Source organism: Salvelinus alpinus, chromosome 3 (genome assembly GCF_045679555.1).
Source record: "Salvelinus alpinus chromosome 3, SLU_Salpinus.1, whole genome shotgun sequence".
Classification (NCBI taxonomy): Eukaryota; Metazoa; Chordata; class Actinopteri; order Salmoniformes; family Salmonidae; genus Salvelinus; species Salvelinus alpinus.
Window position 1 is genome coordinate 46,600,910 of NC_092088.1, and position 21,013 is coordinate 46,621,922.

At 42.8% G+C, this 21,013-nt stretch overlaps 1 pseudogene; it reads left to right on the top strand.

The window, feature by feature from the left end:
* Nucleotides 1–21,013, top strand: part of LOC139569815 (tetratricopeptide repeat protein 27-like) — a 153,456-nt pseudogene that overhangs the window by 81,628 nt on the left and 50,815 nt on the right.

Sequence of the window (21,013 nt, forward strand, 5' to 3'; positions counted from 1 at the left end):
GCTGGCCTTACGAATCACATAGCATATAATTACAGCCGTATGTACCGGTATGTCAGCTAGCTACCTAACGTCAGTTGGCTACTTATACATCAAACTTGCCAGTATATTAACTATAAGCTATCTAACTAACTACCCAACGTTTATTGACTTGATTATTCCCGTCATTTCCCGTCATGCTTAGCTAAATGTTATAGATGTTATAGTTGTCACAATGGACATTCGGGTGCTTTCGTAAATTGAATTTACGAACTCACTCTGGCACTCCAGATTTAATTGAATAACACATCCGAAGTCGTAAAATATCTAACTAGTCATGTGTTATGCTAACTAGATAGCAAGAGGTTGCATAGCAACAGCATCAACTTCCGGTAGACCGGCGAAGAGCTAGTACGCTCAACTGAAAGGATACTGTTTCGTGTACAGTATACTAAAATTAACTAATAGTTAGTTGTATATACTCATTAAGTATGTAGTATACAATAAGTTAGTATGGGTATTCGAACACAGCTCATGTCTGTTCTTGCTTTGGTTGTCTTAATAATCTTGAGGATGACATAGGGTAAGTGGGTCCGGGGGAGCAGGTGGTAGGGGTTTAGAGTATATTTACTCTAACTGCAGGACCACAGTTCTGGTCAGCGATGAAAGTGGTTGATAATGGGTGTCTGGGGGTGTGGACGTAACGGCATCCTTGTTTGTAGGGTTATGGGTTGACTTCCTTGAAGTGTTGAGGGACCGGTGATGAGTTGAAGGAAAACAGCTAAATTTGTATTTTTCCTCCCATTGGACCGTCCCTTCCTGACTGAGTGATTGATGGGCCACCCCACTGTCCAGATGATGTATCTGTTTTATACGCTTGAGCATTTACAAACCAAATGCTTGTTCAATTTGAGGGATCAATACAAGCTTGTTAGAAACTATACAAGCTGTTGGGAGATGATGCTCTAGAAAAGAAACCAACACTTGTTCTCTAAACATTAGAGACGTGAACAACAAAACCAAAACAGTTGGTACACCACATAGCTGCCCTTTCCTCTGTGTTGTAGGGAGTTTTAACATTTGTTTTCATGTTGTTTACATGGCGTTTAACCAGGACAACTGCCATACTTAAAATGTTAAATACTGTTTCACTCTCCTCTTGAAATGGCCCATCTTTTGGACAATGTGGCTGTCTAGAATAAATGTTCCCTTATTTTGTCAGTGAAATGAGCAGAGCTATGTAGATTTTTTTTTTATACCATTGTTACATGATTCATTTATCAAATGGTCTTGCATTTTGTGAAGTTAATTCAAAATCAAACGTTGTTTGTCACATGCGCTGAATACAAGTGTAGTAGACCTTACCGCAAAATGCTTACTTACAAGCCCTTAACCAACAATGCAGTTTAAAGAAAATAGAGTTATCATCTACGGCAGAGGTTCTTAAACTTTTTCAGCCTGGGACCCAAATTAGAAATGGTGTTTTCCTGGGACCCAAGCTTAGAAACATATGCAACTATATGTACATATTGGTACATTTCATTGCCGTTATGCCTAAAACAAATGCAATATAGACAAAAACAAATAACAATTAAATTAAATGGCCATATAAATAGCTATTCATGTTTATTTTCACCCATTAAACACTCTTACATATCTGTCTAGGTTCGAATTGTTGCTGTTAAAATTCAATAAATCATTTTCATTCTGAACTGGAACAAACTGATTGATCACATCACACAGATGCATAACAGAACAGACACGCATGATAGTGCAACCCTAAGTAACAGTACAGATGAAAAATGACCAGGCCTGCGTGTCAGGCATCTTACTGTAGAAAGTATTGTCAAAAGAAAGTCTAGGTTGGAGCTGTTGCTGTTAAAATAGAAGTCACAACTGATTGATCCAGGCTGTATCGCATCCGGCCGGGATTGGGAGTCCCCTAGGGCGGCGCACAATTATTGCGCCAAACCTGGACACAGCGTTGTCCAGGTTTGGCCGGGGTAGGCCGTCGTTGTAAATAAGAATTTGTTCTTAACTGACTTGCCTAGTTAAAAAAAGGTTCAATTTAAATAAATAAAAATATTTCAAAAAACAATCACACAGATGTAGACCAGAAAACACACACACAGTCCTAATGAGAGGTCTGTGTGTGGCTGGTTTTCAACAAGCATGTCTGTTCTGAGATCAGTTTTTGACAGTGCAACACTGAGGTCATGCTCAGCATTGAGACTGTTTCTGTACTTATTTCTTCAGTAATCCAGAGTTGAGAACCCTGACTGACAAAGGTATGTGGTGCCAAACTGGACCAGAACATCTACTGCTTTCTCAGTTAGGCAGGAGACCGCTTCCTGCTGTAGATGAGCAACCCAGAACTGTGTGTGTGTGTTTGCCTCAAAAAGTATCTTGCTTCAATCAGTTTATTCCAGTTCAGAATAAACATGATGACTTCTATTTTAACAGCAACGGTTCCAACCTAGACTTGTTTTCAATAATAATTTCTACAGTAAGATGTACAGTAGGCCTGATCATTTTTCATCTTCATCTGTACTGTTACTTAGGGTTGCACTATCAGTAGCTAGCTAGCTTGCTTTGGCTAACGTTAGCTATTAGCTGTGTACAAAGCCGGAGGATTGTTTTAAAGAGAAACTCACATATACTACCATGAGAACAGTTGAAGGCGGAAGTTTACATACACCTTAGCCAAATACATTTCAACTCAGTTTTTCACAATTCCTGACATTTAATCCTAGTAAAAAATCCCTGTTTTAGGTCAGTTAGGATCACCACTTTATTTTAAGAATGTGAAATGTCAGAATAATAGTAGAGAGAATGATTTATTTCAGCTTTTATTTCTTTCATCACATTCCCAGTGGGGCAGAAGTTTGCATACACTCAATTCGTATATGGTAGCATTGCCTTTAAATTGTTTAACTTGGGTCAAACGTTTCGGGTAGCCTTTCACAAGCTTCCCACAATAAGTTGGGTGAATTTTGGCTCATTCCTCCTGACAGAGCTGGTGTAACTGAGTCAGTTTTGTAGGCCTCCTTGCTCGCACACGCTTTTTCAGATCTGCCCATACATTTTCTATGGGACTGAGGTCAGGGCTTTGTGATGGCCACTCCAATACCTTGACTTTGTTGTCCTTAAGCCATTTTGCCACAACTTTGGAAGTATGCTTGGGGTCATTGTTCATTTGGAAGACCCATTTGCGACCAAGCTTTAACTTCCTGACTGATATCTTGATGTTGCTTTAATATAATAATATAATTTTCATTCCTCGTGATGCCATCTATTTTGTGAAGTGCACCAGACCCTCCTGCAGCAAAGCACCCCTACAACATGATGCTGCCACCCCCTGCTTCACGGTTGGGATGGTGTTATTCGGCTTGCAAGCCTCCCTCTTTGTCCTCCAAACATAACGATGGTCATTATGGCCAAACAGTTCTATTTTTGTTTTATCAGACCAGAGGACATTTCTCCAAAAAGTACAATCTTTGTCCCCATGTGCAGTTGCAAACCGTAGTCTGTCTTTTTTATGGCGGTTTTGGAGCAGTGGCTTCTTCCTTGCTGAGCGGCCTTTCAGGTTATGTCGATATACATACTTTTGTACCTGTTTCCTTCAGGATCTTCAAGGTCCTTTGCTGGTGTTCTGAGATTGATTTGCACTTTTCGCACCAAAGTACGTTCATCTCTAGGAAACAGAACGCATCTCCTTCCTGAGCAGTATGACGGCTGCGTGGTCCCATGGTGTTTATACTTGCGTACTATTGTTTGTACAGATGAACGTGGTACCTTCAGGCGTTTGGAAATTGCTCCCAAGGATGAACCAGACTTGTGGAGGTCTCCAATTTTTCTTTCGGAGGTCTTGGCTGATTTCTTTAGATTTTTCCATGATGTCAAGCAAAGAGGCACTGAGTTTGAAGGTAGGCCTTGAAATACATCCACAGGTACACCTCCAATTGACTCAAATGATGTCAATTAGCCTATCAGAAGCTTCTAAAGCCCTGACATTTTCTGGAATTTTCCAAGCTGTTTAAAGGCACAGTCAACTTAGTGTATGTAAACTTCTGAACTACTGGAATTGTGATACAGTGAGTTATAAGTGAAATAATCTGTCTGTAAACAATTGTTGGAAGAATTACTTGTGTCATGCACAAAGTAGATGTCCTAACCGACCTACCAAAACTATAGTTTGTTAACAAGAAATTTGTGGAGTGGTCGAAAAACGAGTTTTAATGCCTCCAACCTAAGTGTATGTAAACTTCCGACTTCAACTGTAGTACTCCCTTATCTGCTTATCATCACCTGTTATAAAATGACAACAATGCCTTGCTAGCTGACTTTTCCACCGCCGAAGCACTGTTTCCTGAAGCATTCTGCCTTGTTCTGAAAGAATTCCCTGGGTATACCGTCATGCTGTGGATGTTTGGTCAGGACGTGTCGTTATATGAATTTGTAAGTTTTGAATGACTCATTACTAAGCACTTCCCCGCACAAAGCACATTGACGGAGGTCCTCGTTATTTCTCAAAGTTTGTATGAAAGAGAGAAACTCTCTGTATTGGCTTTTCATGACGATTGAGCTCTGTCAGAACTTGTTGCTAGCCTGAGTCTATTTGATGACATCGGTGAGTGATAGCGAGTGGGAATGACAAATCAGTGGCTGACAGCACATCATCTGCTGCTGAACGACAGCGCTGCAGCATGTGTCGCGGAGTGATCTTCAAGACTAAAGATCAGGTAAACCACGAAGCACACGGGCATCTCCTTCTCCCACTCACGCAGCTGCCAAACTGAGCAGACACATTTGCTAAGCCGAGAGCGCACTGAACAGAGACCGCAGTTGCACTTGGCCAAATCAATTCCAGTAATTCATTAAGTAATTATACATTCACTCTGACACGTCGCGACCCATCATAAACAGGTACATGACCCATACTTTAAGAAAGGCTGCTCTACGGGATCGGTATCCCTATACCGGGACGGTTGTTGCTAATGTGACTAGAACAGCGTTGTATACAACAGCCAACTTTCCAGGATATAGACACATCTTATATGTGCAGAAATGTTAAATTCTTGTTAATCTAACCGCACTGTCCAATTTACAGTAGCTATTACAGTGAAAAAATACCATGCTATTGTTTGAGGAGAGTGTGCTACAACTTTTATCACGGCATTTGGTTTGATACATTCACCTCTGAAGGTAAATAGTATACTTACATTCAGTAATCTTGCTCTGATTTGTCATCCTGAGGGTCCCAGAGATAAATTGTAGCATAGTTTTTTTGTTGTTGATAAAAATGTTATACATTTTATATTCAAATGGTACTGGGTTCTAAAGTTTGAAACTATGCTCTTTCTGTTTCTTTACAGCTTTCTTGGTTGGTTTGGACCATGGTAGTTTGTTGGTGATGTGGACACCAAGGATCTTGAAGCTCCCTCTACTGTCCCGTCGATGTAAATGAGGACAGGTTTGACCCTCCTTTTCCTGTAGTCCACGATCATCTCCTTTGTCTTGCTCACGTTGAGGAAGAGGTTGTGTTCCTGGCACCACACTGCCAGGTCTCTGACCTCCTCACTATAGGCTGTCTCATCATTGTCGGGGATCAAGCCTACCACCGTTGTGTAATCAGCAAACTTAATGTTGGAGTTGTGCTTGGCCATGCAGTCGTGGGTAAACAGGGAGTACAGGAGGGGATTGAGCACCCACAACTGAGGGGGCCCGCGTGTTGAGGATCAGCGTGGCAGATGTGTTGTTACCTACCCTTACCACCTGGGGGCGGCCCGTCAGGAAGTCCAGGATCCAGTTGCAGAGGGAGGTGTTTAGTCTCAGGGTCCTTTGCTTAGTGATGAGCTTTGTGGGCACTTTGGTGTTGAACGCTGAGCTGTAGTCAACGAACAGCATTCTCACATAGGTATTCCTTTTGTCCAAGTGGGAAAGGACAGTGTGGACTGCAATTCTGATTACATCTTCTGTGGATCTGTTGGGGCGGTATGCGAATTGGAATGGGTCTATTGTTTCCGGGATAATGGTGTTGATGTGAGCAATGACCAGCCTTTCAAAACACTTCATGGCTACTGACGTGGTTGCGGTCTTACTGCCAGCAACTGTTTGTGGTGGTAAATAGACGGCTACGAAAAATATAGATAAAAACTCTCTTGGTAGATAGTATGGTCTACAGCTTATCATGAGGTACTCTACTTCAGGCGAGCAATACCTCAAGACTTCGTTAATATTAGACATCACGCACCAGTTGTTATTGACAAAAACACACATCTTACCAGACGTAGCTGTTCTAGCTGTTCTGTCCTGCCGATGTGCGGAAAACTCAGCCAACTGTATATTGTCTAGCCTTTAGCTCATTGCGGATGTTGCCTGTAATCCATGGCTTCTGGTTGGTATATATACATACGGTCACTGTGGGGACGACGTCGTCGTCGATGCACTTATTGATGAAGCCGGTGACTGAGGTGGTATATTCCTCAATGCCATTGGATGAATCCTGGAACATATTCCAGTCTGTACTAGCAAAACAGCCCTGTAGCGTAGCATCCCCTTCATCCGACCACTTACCTATTGAGCGTGTCTGTCACGTTCCTGACCTGTTTTCTGTTAGTTTGTGTATGTGTTAGCTGGTCAGGACGTGAGTTTGGGTGGGCAGTCTATGTTTTCTGTTTCTATGTTGGTTTTGGGTTGCCTGGTATGGCTCTCAATCAGAGGCAGGTGTTTGACGTTTCCTCTGATTGAGAGTCATATTAAGGTAGGTTGTTCTCACTGTTTGTTTGTGGGTGGTTGTCTCCTGTGTCTGTATATATGTTCGTGCCACACGGGACTGTAGCGTTTGTTTTGTAGTCGTGTACCTGTTCATGCGTTCTTCACGTTATATGTAAGTTCGTGTCCAGGTCTGTCTTCATCGTTTTGTTGTTTTGTAAAATTATCAAGTGTTCTTCGTGTGTTTAGTTTCGTCTTGTTAATAAATCATTATGGCATCATACCTCGCTGCACATTGGTCTTCAGATCCCTCTCTCCTCTCCTCGTCCGAGGAGGAGGAGGAATTAGAGTTCCGTTACAGTGTCACTGGTATTTCCCGTTTTTGCTTGTGAGCAGGAATCAGGATAATATAATTATGGTCAGAATTTTCAAATGGAGGGCGAGGGATAGCTTTTTTACCCGTCTGGAGTAAAGGTCTATTTTATATATATATATATATATTTTTATATATATATATAGATCTTCTTTTTTTTCTCCTCTCTGGTTGCACATATGACATGCTGGTAGAAATGAAGTAAAACTTCTGGATGAGCATTTTCTTGTTTGCTTATGGCCTTATACAGCTCATTGAGTGCGGTCTTAGTGCCAGCGTCGGTTTGTGGTGGTAGACAGTAGACAGAAAATTATAGATGAACTCTTTTGGTAGGTAGTGTGGTCGACAGCTTAGAATGAGATACTCTACCTTAGGCCAGCAATACCTCGAGACTACCTTAATATTAGACATCTCAAACGAGCAGTTATTGACTAATAGACACACCCCCATGCCTAGTCTTACCAGACGTAGCTGTTCTGTCCTGCCGATGCACGGAAAACAGAGCCAACTGTATATTATCCGTGTTGTTTTCAGCCACGACTCGGTGAAACATAAGATTTTACAGTTTTTAATATCCTGTTGGTAGGATAGTCTCAAACAGAGCTCATCCAGTTTATTCTCCAGTGGTTGCACGTTGGCCAATAGAACGGATGGTAGAGGCGCTGACGAATTCCAACAAGGCACCCTGATCTTTCGCCCCCTATAGTTCCTTCTTTTCTTTATGGGGATTTGGGCCTTGTCTGGGAGCAACATTAAATCCTCAAAAATTTGAGGTGTGTAATCGCTGTTCTGATATCCAGAAGCTCTTTTCGGTCATAAGAGACGGTAGCATCAACATTATATTCAAGATATGTTACAGACAATGCAAAAGAAAATAGCAATTGGTTAGGAGCCCGTCAAACGGCAGCCATCCCCTCCTGTGCCGTTCTTCAAAAATTCAAATCAAAAGCTCACTCCATCAGCTTGGAGTTGATGTCCATCCAGCCTTTAGTTCAGCTGAAACAATGGGCTGGCACCAGTCATCTCACTGTTGCTGGACTCCCCAGAGCCTCTGCTGGCTGTGTGAGCAGGCATCTTCCCAGCCTACATGTGGATCCAGGAATCTGCAGGCTGGTTAGATGGTTGTCACATGTCTGGTCTTCTTCATCGGCACTCTACTTATGTCACCTTCCTGATGGTTGTCTGGAACACTCATATAAGGGTACTGTTAACACCAAGCTCTACAGTCCGAAAATCTGTGTTTGTGACCAGTAAACAAATCCTTTAACAGGATACAGTAACCAGTGTGCCAAGACTACCATGCTTTAGTTGAACCCAATTTGTGGTGATCAAATGGATTGTAATTACTTGTGTTCACAAAAATGTACATATGGCATTATATAAATTGTAATATTGCCGATAGCTCAGTTAGTGCACCTCTCTGTGTATTGAAGTATACGTTTCTTACCTGAGGATGAGTGTCACTAGTCTGGGTGCACGCATGTCTGAATGCCAGTGAGCTGCTTACCTCTGTCACAAACCACTGATGTCTTTGCGCTGGCTCACGTTCCAGGAATGAGGTGAAGAATGTTCTGCAATGTCAAGGGCCAGCTTAGGCTTCACTCAAGGGGGGAAAATCTCGGAAATCTATTTGGAAAGCTCACGTCTGTCAGAGAAAAAAAGCAAGAACGGTCACAGAGGTTAATTTATTGCCCTGGAGTTTGTGGCTGTTCCGCCGTAAATCTCCCCAGTCCGCTCCAGGCTGATGTCTTAACCAGAGCTGGCTTTTCATGTATATTTAGACATTTATTTAAATATAGTTTAAAGTGGTTTTCAAAGATTATTAGCAGATACAGTTGTTGGTGTATGAAGCAAGTATATTTGCGCGTTTCATTTCTCAAACTCTGCTATCGTTTTTATCAAAAATGTGGATTAGGCTACTCAGTCTCTATATGCATTAGAAACCTGTAAGATGTAACTCAGTGGTTGACTCTGTTTTTCCTCTGACACTGGTTGCACTGCCACTTGTGTCAAATCGAACAACTTTGATAGGCTCAGAGCACACCACATGACCCATCGAGGAGGTTCAATTTCCTCTGTGCATTGATTTTGCGTGTTGCCTTGATTTTGATCACAATGCCCAGCACGTCAAATCAGATTATTCCTCCCCCTCATGCCCTGGCGATAACTTAAGCAGAACAAAGCGTATCCTCCTCGGTCTGAGCCAGGACGTTGTGAGGGGCGATTGGAGTGTGAAGGCTGCCTTGTCTCCGAATGAGACACTCAGGTTGTCTGGCAGTCGGCTGCTGACATACCCTAAACTCCTAGACTGAGACAGATATGTCCTCCAGTCAGCACAGCACTGGGGCCATCTCCACCTCTGATTTGTCCTCCTTTAAACCTGCCCTAAAATCTGCCCTTACTTTTCTGTAAACTAGTTGAACATAAATCAGGAATGAAAAGCTTTCATTGCTGCTGTCACTTGTAGTTCGTTTTCCGGCACATTCGTGGGACCACAAAATGTTTCGACGACTAATCAGAGAACTGCAATTTTAGCCTGAAATTGTTGTCACCCGCTTGTGATTGTGGGGTCTGAGCTAAATGAGTCTTAGAAGGTCAAGCTTCACACAAAAAAGATGGGGAGGGTTATTTTTGTAGTCAGGATCAAGACTGCATGGCTGATTGCATTAGATTGCCATCCTCAGTGGTTAAAGGGTGTAGTCATAGACTTAATAGAGATGATCTGTTATTACACATCCTCATGTATTTTTCTTCACAGACCCACATCTTTCCAATACCTTTTTACCATTTGCTGAACCTTAAGATGTACCTGCCCCCTTTAAAATGACCTGTTTTTATTTACTTACTGTATGGTCAGTTATTCTTCCTTTCGATTTTTTTTTTATACAGGACAACAACAAAGTAATTTCCCAATTTTCTCATGAAGTGTCTTATGATGTGTTGTCTTTATTTTATTTGCCGTTTATATAAATTATTCTTAAAGAAAAAATGAAATGAGAGAGCAGAGAGAGACTTCTAAGCTTTGCGGAATGTGTGGGTTGTCGCTCTCGCTGCTGCCAGTGAAATTTGATGATAAAGACGCAATGGCTATGAGCTAATGTCTGATTATTAATTCAGAGTAGCTCTGGCGTGTGCTAGCTGATCTGCTCTGTGTTAGGATGTGCACACACTTTGCCCCTGCCCCATCGGCTCTGCTGAAGCTCAACTTTAGCTCAAATTAGTGCAAGAAAGTCTCCAATTGAAAAGTACAACTGTCCTCCTATATATCTGACCATTTAGTGTGCTCATTCCCTCTTTATATGGCTGACTTGTTGTGAGCATTCTGGCCCAAATTTGACCAAAGTGCAGCGCATCACCCAGATGGGTGGATGCTGCTCATTTGTTGATGGAAGAGATGAGTTCTCCTCCCTTCCAATGTAAAGCGCTTTGAGGTCCAGTGAAGAAATGGCATCCATCATTGTTATTTTCATTACAGATACGAAAGCATCGTGGTTACAGTATATTTGAGACTGCTGAACAGTGTCAGGGATTGGATTGAGAAATGTTCCATGCTCATGTATAGCCAATCTCCAAGTCTTTAGGGCCAATACAAGTAGAGGATTTTATGGGAACATTTGGAATTCTCAGTCATTAGCCAATAACTGAACTTGCCTTTGATGTTTGTAAATACTCACAGCAGTTCACTAAGTTTGGGGTTTTGAAGGTGAACTTGAATGTGCTGTATTTGGAGTTGTCTGTAATTTTGGCAATGTATTTATCTGGATTACCATTTTGTTTTGCCATTTTTATCTTCATAAATATCTTAATAAAAACAAATGTTGTTTTTATAGTATGCTTTTATTGCTCTCTGTTTGCTATTGGAGCCTATTGAAATTCCCCTTTTGACTTTAATGACCCAAATAATTAGACCGACCAATATTAAAATGGACCTTCCCAAGTTATTTTCAACCATTTCTCAAACAGACTCCCTACTTCCCATAGGCTGTCTGAATTGCTGTCACACCTATAAACCAGGGTCTGTTTTCTTGACCTACCTTTCTGCTGCTAGGAGGCAAATCAGTACCATGCAGCCAGCTGCGGTGTTAGAACTGCTTTTGAAAAGGTTTTAATTAAGGTAATAAATGACTCAACGCGGGCCGCTGAGCAAGGCCACTCTGTTAAGCGCTTTGAGCTCCTCGAGAGTCTCCCCAATGGGCCTGGGGCTCTGGCCTGCTGCTCCACCAGGATTTTCATCTCCGGAGTTTGCAGACAGGTGCTATAGTATGACACAGTTGGCCAAGCAAGCCCAGCCAATTAAACACTGCTGGATATTCATTTGAAATGGCACTGCCTCACCATCTAAATCAGTTTGCCATTGCACTTTAACTCAGGACAATGATTAATGTTGTTACTACCTTCTAGCGGAATGACTACATAATGATGATAATTTACTGTTGCGCTAATGTCCCATTTGAGTTCCATCGTGACTCGTTTAGCATTTACAAACACATTCGGGATCATGTGAACCTCGTACACAACCTCATACTTCATGCTGCTTTTTTCCTGCATATTTGTTAATTGCTGAATGTCATCTTAATGTGTTGGATTTTAATTGGAGAAGCAATTCTTATTATATAAATCAAATGTATGGCTAGCAAACATACTATTCAAAATAGACTATTCTCTACCAATCATGCTGGTCAAAAAATGTTATAAGCATTTCAGGCAGCTAACCAGTTTTATGTAAAGTACTGTGCCGTTTCACAGGTGTTTCTGATACTGTTACCAAGATGTTATGGTTTCATTTTTTTAAATATATTGTGTGAGAAGGTCATTGAGGCTTAATAACACTAGTGAACCAGTGTTTGGGAGGAATAATGGCTGACCTTTCTCTCCCCTCTCCATATTACTGTACTGCTGACTGATGAGTTTAGAAGCCTGCGAGTATGGAGATTGCACAAAGATGGTAAGGGGGAAAAGGCCTCTTCATAATGGCCACATTCCACCAAGCTAGCAATAAGATCCCAATCTTAGTCGTGTCAATGCAAGTTCCCTCCATTCTGGAGATCTCAGAATCTTAGGTTTTGATATTAGTATGAAATCCTTATCTGAGATGAGTCAATGGAGACGAAGCTCACCTTGTTTGTCTGATCTTAGGTTGAACAAAAGGAAAGAGGGGGGGGGGGAATCATACTGTAGTAGCCTCCTTTCCAAAAGGAACAGTTGGTGCAGCTAGATAACTTGGTCCCTTTTTATCTCAGCTTTTATCAACCAACATATACATATATTGAAAGCTTTCTAAAGTACCGATCTTATCTCGCTCCTACCTTGGTTTTGGGGGAACTCTAAAGAAGAAAGCGTGTTAAGATGTAAGATTTAGGGTGTGGTAATGATCCCATTCCACAGTAGTGATTCTGCAATGAGCTTCCGTTTGAGTTTGCCGGATGTTTCTTTATGTCAACTGTTCTTTAGAGCCACACACACACAGAGAAAGAGAGACAGAGACAACTCCTTACGTCAGTTTCAAAAGTGTTTTCCTGATGTCAGCAAATCCGTGGGAGTTATCATCTAGGGCTGGAAATAGGATTTCCTCTGCGTCATTGATAAGTTAGTTAAATTCTTAAAAAATCCAGATCGTTTTTTCCCCTTATCTATCTACACAGATGTGTCAGCCTGACTTATTACATCACCTAACTCAAAAAAGACAGTCTGCAGTGAAATCCTGACTGGGCCTTGGGCAAGATAGGGTCTGTTTTGCTAAATACCGTTCCCTAGTCCGCCCGGGTTGCCATAGTGACATTTGGTATGAGGCGAGTGGAGGGGGGGGACAATGTGGGAGGAGGGTGATTCCATCTTAAATTGTTATTTTCTCTCTGGCCCCATAAGAGGAAGTCGCTTTGATAGTCATCTCGTAACTTGGCACGGAAGTTGGGAAAGACAAAGAGAGAGGGGGAGGCGTCCCATGAGGGCTGTGTTCTAACTTCATCCTCCAAGGCAATCTCTGTCCCCCTGTCAGTACACCACCATACTGATGGGGTGATAATTATATTTCATAGCTTCTGTTTTCCATACATCATACTACTGTGCTGTTCAGCCCATCGGCTCTGGTTACGTGAGATCTTTTTTTCTTACAAATATAATAACAGTTGGGAGTATTAATGGTATTGTTTTACATGATTTTTCACAATGCAAATTGTTTAGAATAATAATAGGCCTTTAATTTCTTACATTCACTGCTGAAATTGAATACATTTGACCGCCAAGATATATTTTATGTTATAAAATCACGAATCCGCAAGTGGTGGTCCTCGGGAGCAGTGATTTGGTGGTCCCCGGAATGGAAAAGGGTTGGGAACCGCTGGTCATGTTGCCTTCAGTTTCTATCCCAGGCCACTGCATTAGTTTGCTACTAATTTGGCTGATTTCTATCAGGTCTCATGTTTAGACATGGCCCACAGGCCAGACAGGATAGCCAGGGGAGAACACATGTTGACTCTGCTCAGAGGAAGTGAGCTAGTGAAAGAGACAAAATATCCATTGCCTTTGCGGCTAAATATGTAACCCAAAGCTCGTCACACAATGTTTCCATGTGAAACTTACTGATCTGCTCCTTTCCTGAAAGGTTATTACAAATTGTAGAGTCGAGCACAGAATTGTTTATGTTCTCTAAACAGTTATCCTTGAAATTGAAGACAAAGGAATGTATTGGAAAAATGACACCCTAAGCCTTACCATCTTTCTCTTTCCTTTCATGCCATCTTTTCCCTTCTCTTTTCAACTCTGACTTTTGCTCCTCTTTGCGTCCTCAAACTATTTGTCTTGACTCTCACAAAGGTGAATAGGGGAGGGAGAACGGAGTTGTAATATAGACAACTCCCCAGTAAGCAGAAATCCATGGCAAGGAATTCCTTGATATTTTTTTATTGATTTGGTTTGTTTTTGTCAATTTGTTCCCCATATGATGATTTGTTACCAGTGATAGTATTCAATATTTCACATACACAACCTCCTTATAAACCAGACTGCATTATATTGCTCTGAGGTGGTGGTGTTCTCAGCTATTTATTTGTCAGTGTGTTAGGATGTCTTTTCTTGAATAAACACTAAGGTAAGGCAGCCTTGTAGTATAGATGCAGAAACATGTTTGCTAAACTCAAATCAAACTCTATTTGTCACATGCGCCGAATACAACAAGTGTAGACTTTACCGTGAAATGCTTACTTACAAGCACTTAACCAACAGTGCAGTTCAAGAAGAGTTAAGAAAAATATTTACCAAGTAGACTAAAATAGAAAGTAACATAATAAGAATAACAATAACGAGGCTATATACAGGGGGCACTGGTACCGAGTCAGTGTGCGGGGGTGCAGGTTAGTTGTTGTAATTTGTACATGTAGGTGAGGGTGAAGTGACTATGCATAGATGATAAACAGCGAGTAGCAGCAGTCTCATTGTGAAGAAATGGGATCAGTGCTTGACTGTTTTGTAGCAGAATAGTGCTTTCCTTGTTGTTTTCCTAAATGGCTTTGCTTGTCAATGGAATAGTCTCCACCACTCTCCAATGTGTCCAGTCAGACCCAAACCATACAAGTGTCTATAAACCAGTCATCATGGAGGACAGTGACCAGAGGTCTCAGTAGCACCTCCTGCTTCACTCGTCCGCAAGAAGTGGACCCCTTCCCTGAGGGCCCTGTGCAAACACTGCTCTCTGAGGTTCCCGGGGGCTTCAGTGTACAGTACGGGACACACCCAGACTGTCTGCTAGCTCCCTACTCATCTCTCCTCCTGCGTGGAGGGGGACATCGGCTGGGCGAACAGCACCGGAACCTGATCTCTACATTTACACACCACCTCCCACTGAGTCAGCCGCTGGCCACTAGTGGTCACATATTCCTACTACATGTCTCCTACACAGTGTAGTATGCAACCAAGTCCATCTGTGATAAGGTCGGCCATATATGTGTCAATCAGTAGGCGTGACCTTGGTCCTGAGAGACAAATTTTACTGACGCAAATTTTACTGACTCCACAGTGAGTAATGTGCTTCCTGCGGCAGACAGGAAGTAGGACTCACCTCTTCTGTCCTTGCTCACACAAAACAGACCCCCACCCCCACACACACACTCGCATGTGAAGCTCCAGGACTGTCTACACTCCACCATCAGCGTGGACCTGGTTGGAGTTAGAGGGCCTAATTAAGTTATATAAGCTGTACTATACGGGCTTTCCAGTAGCTTGATTCTCATGGAAACTGCCGATTTTGTCATAAGAGCGTCCTAATTTACTGGTTCTTATGCTTTCATCGGCTCTATAGAGTAGATTGAGTTTCCATGTTGAAGATGTCAAACTCATAGCTACGTATTTCTGTACCCTCTACTGCATTTTGTCATCACTATCTGAGAGACCTGACTATCCCTTTTATCTGAGATTGATGTCCCTATTGATCTATGATGAAATGAAAGTGAGTGTCTTGAATCTCCATGTCCTTACCCGTCTTTCTACCCTCTCCCTGCAGTGCATACTATCTCAGCCCAAGTTCTGGGCTGTGGTGACGGCGCTGTGTCTAAGGACCAACCTCGAGAGGGGCAGCTCTCGACGGGTGGAAGGGGCCATGATGCAGACACAGGTAAAAGATGAGAGGTCACACGAGTTTTGATTCTACGAGGTACTCTGACACACTGATGGTGAACGACACTATTGGTAGCCCACAATATCAAGTCTGATACTGTACATGAATGCACAGAATCAGCCATTATTATTTATAAGGCCGTTAATGCTGATCTGTCAAGTGAAGGCACTTGGCATCATACCATTTCCAGGGCGTACATGCACAATTATATAAATTCCAAACCTGGATTTACATTTTCTGTAGGTCACATATGTCACATCATTAGCACAACAGTCTGCAAGAACATGTGCTGCATGCCGTCTGAAATCCACACAGCCAAATCAGTATTCCCACTGAGCTGTCTGCGAAAGCACAGGGGCCTTTGAAATAACTCAGCAGAGGACAGACACGCTCCCCCTGTGCCGGGGTTCCTGTACCCGTTTAGGATATTTGTCATGGGTGTCTGTCTGTGAAACCAGCCCACCCTCCTCTCTTCTCCTTTACCAATGTTTCCACACCCCTTTTTTTGCATACAGTCTCTCTGACATACTTATACTTGGTCATGCACAGATGTATGATCTGGGAATAATTGATGCTCTTCTCAGGGCTGCTTTAAACTGATGGGGATGACATCATGTTGTGTGTGCCTGTTGCTCTATCCAGCCCCAGCTTCAGTGCTCCAGGTGTGCAGTGAGCTGTCAGTCGTAGACAGACGAGGTCAGAGTCATAAAGCAGGAGGTTGGGGCCTGGTATAAGACGGTCCGACGTCTGGTATAGAACAGGAGACTCTTAAAGCAGCCAGACACTAGTGCTGCCCCATGGTTTTGTGACATAAAGGAAAGTGAAAGTCTGGTTTCAATCTCCCTAGCTTCCCCTCCTAAAATGTTTGCACACGGAGCTCTGCACTCTTACCCCGAAACCTGATTTGACAGACAGGACCTGTAGGGGGGCGAAACAGCTGAGGGAGCCCTCTAGCGAGAGCCGTGTGACAGGCGGGGGGGTTCGGTCATCTAGGGGGGTGGGGGAGTCACCTGTCCATCACTGTGCAAGGAAGACGTCAATCACTCAATGATCCCACCACTGACACCAAGCCCATCTCCACCCAGCCCTAATCCCCTGTGAGACAGACATGCTCCATCACCGTTTCTCCCAGAACGCCAGAACCCAAAGAGACACATCAGAGCGAGGGTTGACAGGCAGCTCACGCACCAATGACTGAGAGTTGGAGGGAATGGAGAAAATAAAATAGTTTGCCCTCCTTTGTTTCAATTTTTTTTCTCCCTCACGGTGATGTTTTGACTTAAAATCTCCTTGGCTGCTGAAGGGGGGAAAATGTGGAGGAAATATGTTATGTGTTGAGTTGTTTCATGTCGGAGCAGGAATTATTAACCCCGTCCTGCTCCAATAAGCAACTTGGGCGACTTCTGTGAGGAAGCTGTAAGCTGGGCCCATGGGGATCCGACTGGGTTTTGTTTATCACGATCAAGCCCTTCATTGGCTGGAATACATAGCCGTGGCACTAATGGCTGCCCCCTCAAGGGAATGAGTGATTATAATAAACTGCACTTCCCTGTCTTTGTTGTCTGTCATTTCCACTTCTTATTTCCTGTGTTTGAGAGTGGACACCCAAAGTCCAGATGTAGACTGACCTGAGGGAAGGCTAGGTGAAATTCCCTTCCTATCATCTGATTGAATTATCTTTTCTCTTTTAAATGCTTCACTCTCTTCATTTTGTAATGTGACATATACACTGACTGTACAGAATATTAAGAATACCTTCCTTGCATTGAGTTGCACCCCTTCCCTCAGAACAGCCTCAGTTCGTCGGGGCACACTTTACAAGGTGTCCAAACGTTCAACAGGGATGCTGCCCCATGTTGACTCCAATGTTTCCCACAGTTGCGTCAAGTTGGCTGGATGTCCTTTGAGTGGTGGACCATTCTTGATACACACGGGAAACTGTTGACCGTGGAAAAACCCAGCAGCATTGCCGTTCTTGACACAAACTGGTGCGCCTGGCACCTACTACCATACCCTGTTCAAATGCACTTCAATCTTGTTTTGCCCATTCACCCTCTGAATGGCACACATACACAATCCATGTCTCAGTCGTCACAAGGCTTCAAAATCCTTCTTTAACCTGTGTACTCCCCTTCATCTACACTGATTGAAGTGGATTTAACAAGTGACATGAATAAGGGATCGTAGCTTTCACCTGGATTTACCTGGTCAGTCTATGTCATGGAAAGAGCAAGCGTTCTTAATGTAGACTGTGTATATCCAGGAAAAAATTGCTATTTAATTATGTTCCTTGTTTCTTAATTATATTACAGCCAATGACTTAATTAATGACAGTCTATTACTCTCCTATCAGACAGGTTTTACTGTTCTTAGTCCACTCAAGCTATTTCATATTTTATTAAGACAGTAGTGGTGTAAACATAAGTTAAACGTATAATATGCAGTCTGTTTACTTTTATTTTGTTACATAATTAGGTATTTGTTTTCACAAAGGGGCTGCCGTTTCTGATGAATGAAACCAATAGCTAAGCCAACACCAGTGGTGAGTACTTTGACATATGTAGCTGGAGGACATTCCTAGCAATTGTCCTTATTTAGTTTAACAGCCTTACATTGTGTTCCAACTTAACAAGTGTATTAAAAGTACACTGGTCTTATTCTTTTTATGAGTTATTAATTTGTTTATTTTTTTACTTTTACCCCATTTATTTCCCCCAATTTCGTGGTATCCAATTGGTAGTTACAGTCTTGTCTCATCGCTGCAACTCCCGTACGAACTCGGGAGAAGCAACGGTCGAGAGCCGTGCATCCTTCAAAACACAACCCAGCCAAGCCGCACTGCTTCTTGACACAATGCCCGCTTAACCCGGAAGCCAGCCGCACCAATGTGTCGGAGGAAACACCTGGCGACCGTGTCAGCGTGCATCGCGCCCGGCCCGCCATAGGAGTTTCTAGAGCGCGATGGGGCAAGATCATCCCTGCCGGCCAAACCCTCCCGTAACCTGGGCAACACTAAGCCAATTGTGCACCGCCCCATGGGTCTCCCGGTCGCGGCCGGCTGCGATAGAGCCTGGACTCGAACCAGGATCTCTAGTGGCACAGCTAGCACTGCGATGCAGTGCCTTAAAACACTGCGCCACTCGGGAGGCCCACTGGTCTTATTCTGAATGTAAACATAATATTTCTGCAACCTGTCAGATGGGGTGTTTTCCTTCCTTGTGCGGTTGTATAAAATCAGTATTTTCTGGTTTACTGTATACTCATTTAATATACTTTACATTACACCACCATCTGCTATAATTGTGTTCACAGAGCAACTAATAACTCAGTTCAGTGAATCTGGATGTTTTTACTCACCAATCTTCTCTGAACCACTCCCCAGTAGCCTGTGGCTCTTTCTGTAGGGTCTCTGCTCTACCGGAGCTCACCACATACCAACCCCGTTTGTGCCTTGAAGCTATCCACTGGCAGTGGTTGAAACAAAATGAGTTATTAGTCATCCGCAGTCTGCTTTCAAACAAACATTGCTTGCCATTAAGGGAAACCGATTGCACCAAGCCAACTGGAAATGTAATTTCTACATGAGGTTGATGTTCATCCCTAAGAACCGTCCTCACTCTCCTTTCAAACTGTAGCTGGAATTTCCCTCCAACTGGCTGGTTGTGTTGTGAGATTAGTTATCAGTTCTTTCACACCTGTCAACATAGGTTTTATTCTCTGCCTTTCTACCCTCTGACATGAGACATTGTTCAGTTCACACTTTCGCTGAAATGCTAGCAGATATTGGTCTGTGGATGCTTGACATATCCCATTTTGGGGGATGGTTGAATGTGCAGGGGGAGTATTTCATCCTGGAGCATCAAAGCCTTTGAAGCAAAGAGCTCTATCCTTTAATTGTGACAGCTGATCGGCTTTGCCTTCATGAATTCCTCTTCTGAGCATTGCTGTAAGAATGTCAAACCTCCAACAGATGACATGGCACAGGATTGACACCTACACTTCTCCGATATACCAAAAGGGTAGTATAGGTTTTTGACAATGATAACAGCCTTGTTTTTTTGGGGGGTACCGGTTTTTTTGTAAGTCACTTGGATGTGCTACTTTTTTCATCTTACAAATTCTTTGTATTGGGGAACAAAAGTCCTCAGGAATTTATCTTTAGGTTTATAAAGAACAGAACCCAGCTGCATGCATTATCAAATTAGAGCACCAACAAGGTTAGAGCAAGGAAACATGTCATTTTCTCCAGTTGGTTTTGTGCGTTGTTTCTCTGTAGCAAAAGAGAGCACTTACATCGATCTGGAAGACTGAAAGCTTGCTCTCAAACACAAGTGCAAAGGCTGTTTGTTTTGGCATGAATAGACACACAGCCCCATTTTAAATTCCTCATTCTGTTGAATTCTTACAGCTTTCGTCTTGCACTTGCTGTGTGCCCGCTCCCACTCTGCAGGCTGCCTGTTTTGACACACTGCGTCACTTGCTCTGACTGTGTCAGAGACTTGTTTTAAATGGAGAAGATTGACTCTTAACGGTTGACCGGGCCCACTCATTTGTAGACTAGGTTTGTTTAGATGTTACCAGATACATGCATCTGTTATTGGTAAAGACAACTTTGCCAACCACCCATTAAACTGATTGAGACAAAAGATTAACATTGATGGAAATCATTTGGGCAGTAATGGTCTTTGAGGAATCAAGATCCGCATTCATCGGAAGCAGTGTCGGTTTGACGTCAACACTTGGACAGGGCATTCGATTTGTCTTTCAGAGTAAAAAAAAAGAGAAAAAAAAGGAAGGGATGCTTTTTATCCCCCGCCCTCCTGATTGTGTTGGTGTCTCTGTGTCTAGATGTTGGTGTTTTTATTTGTGTCCGTCTGTGTCCCCAGAAAATGCAATCACCATGACTCACCTCCTGGATGTTCTTCATCCCAGGCAGTAAAATACTGTATCTCTTACCCAATTTCCTCTTAATTTCCTATACAAGGAGCCCAATCACATCCAAGCTGCCCAACTCCATCCACTACTTATAATTAAACACTTTATCCTGGGCAGTCGGGATCCAAATCTCATTACAGGAGACTGGGCCCTGTCCACGTCCCACTGATAACGCCACCCAACCGAGCCATAACAACAGGACTGAGGTTTATGTGCCATGGTATAGGATCTTCGAATTCAGAAATTAAGAAACAATCTCATCGTTGTTAAATACTTAACTGTGAGTCGAGACCCAATTTAGACACAGACAAATATCTCCTCTCCGATAGCAGGCAGAATGTGAGTTGTTGCTCTGCATAACGACCCACTGATAAAATGACTAGACTCGCCAGAGGAGTCTTGAGAAT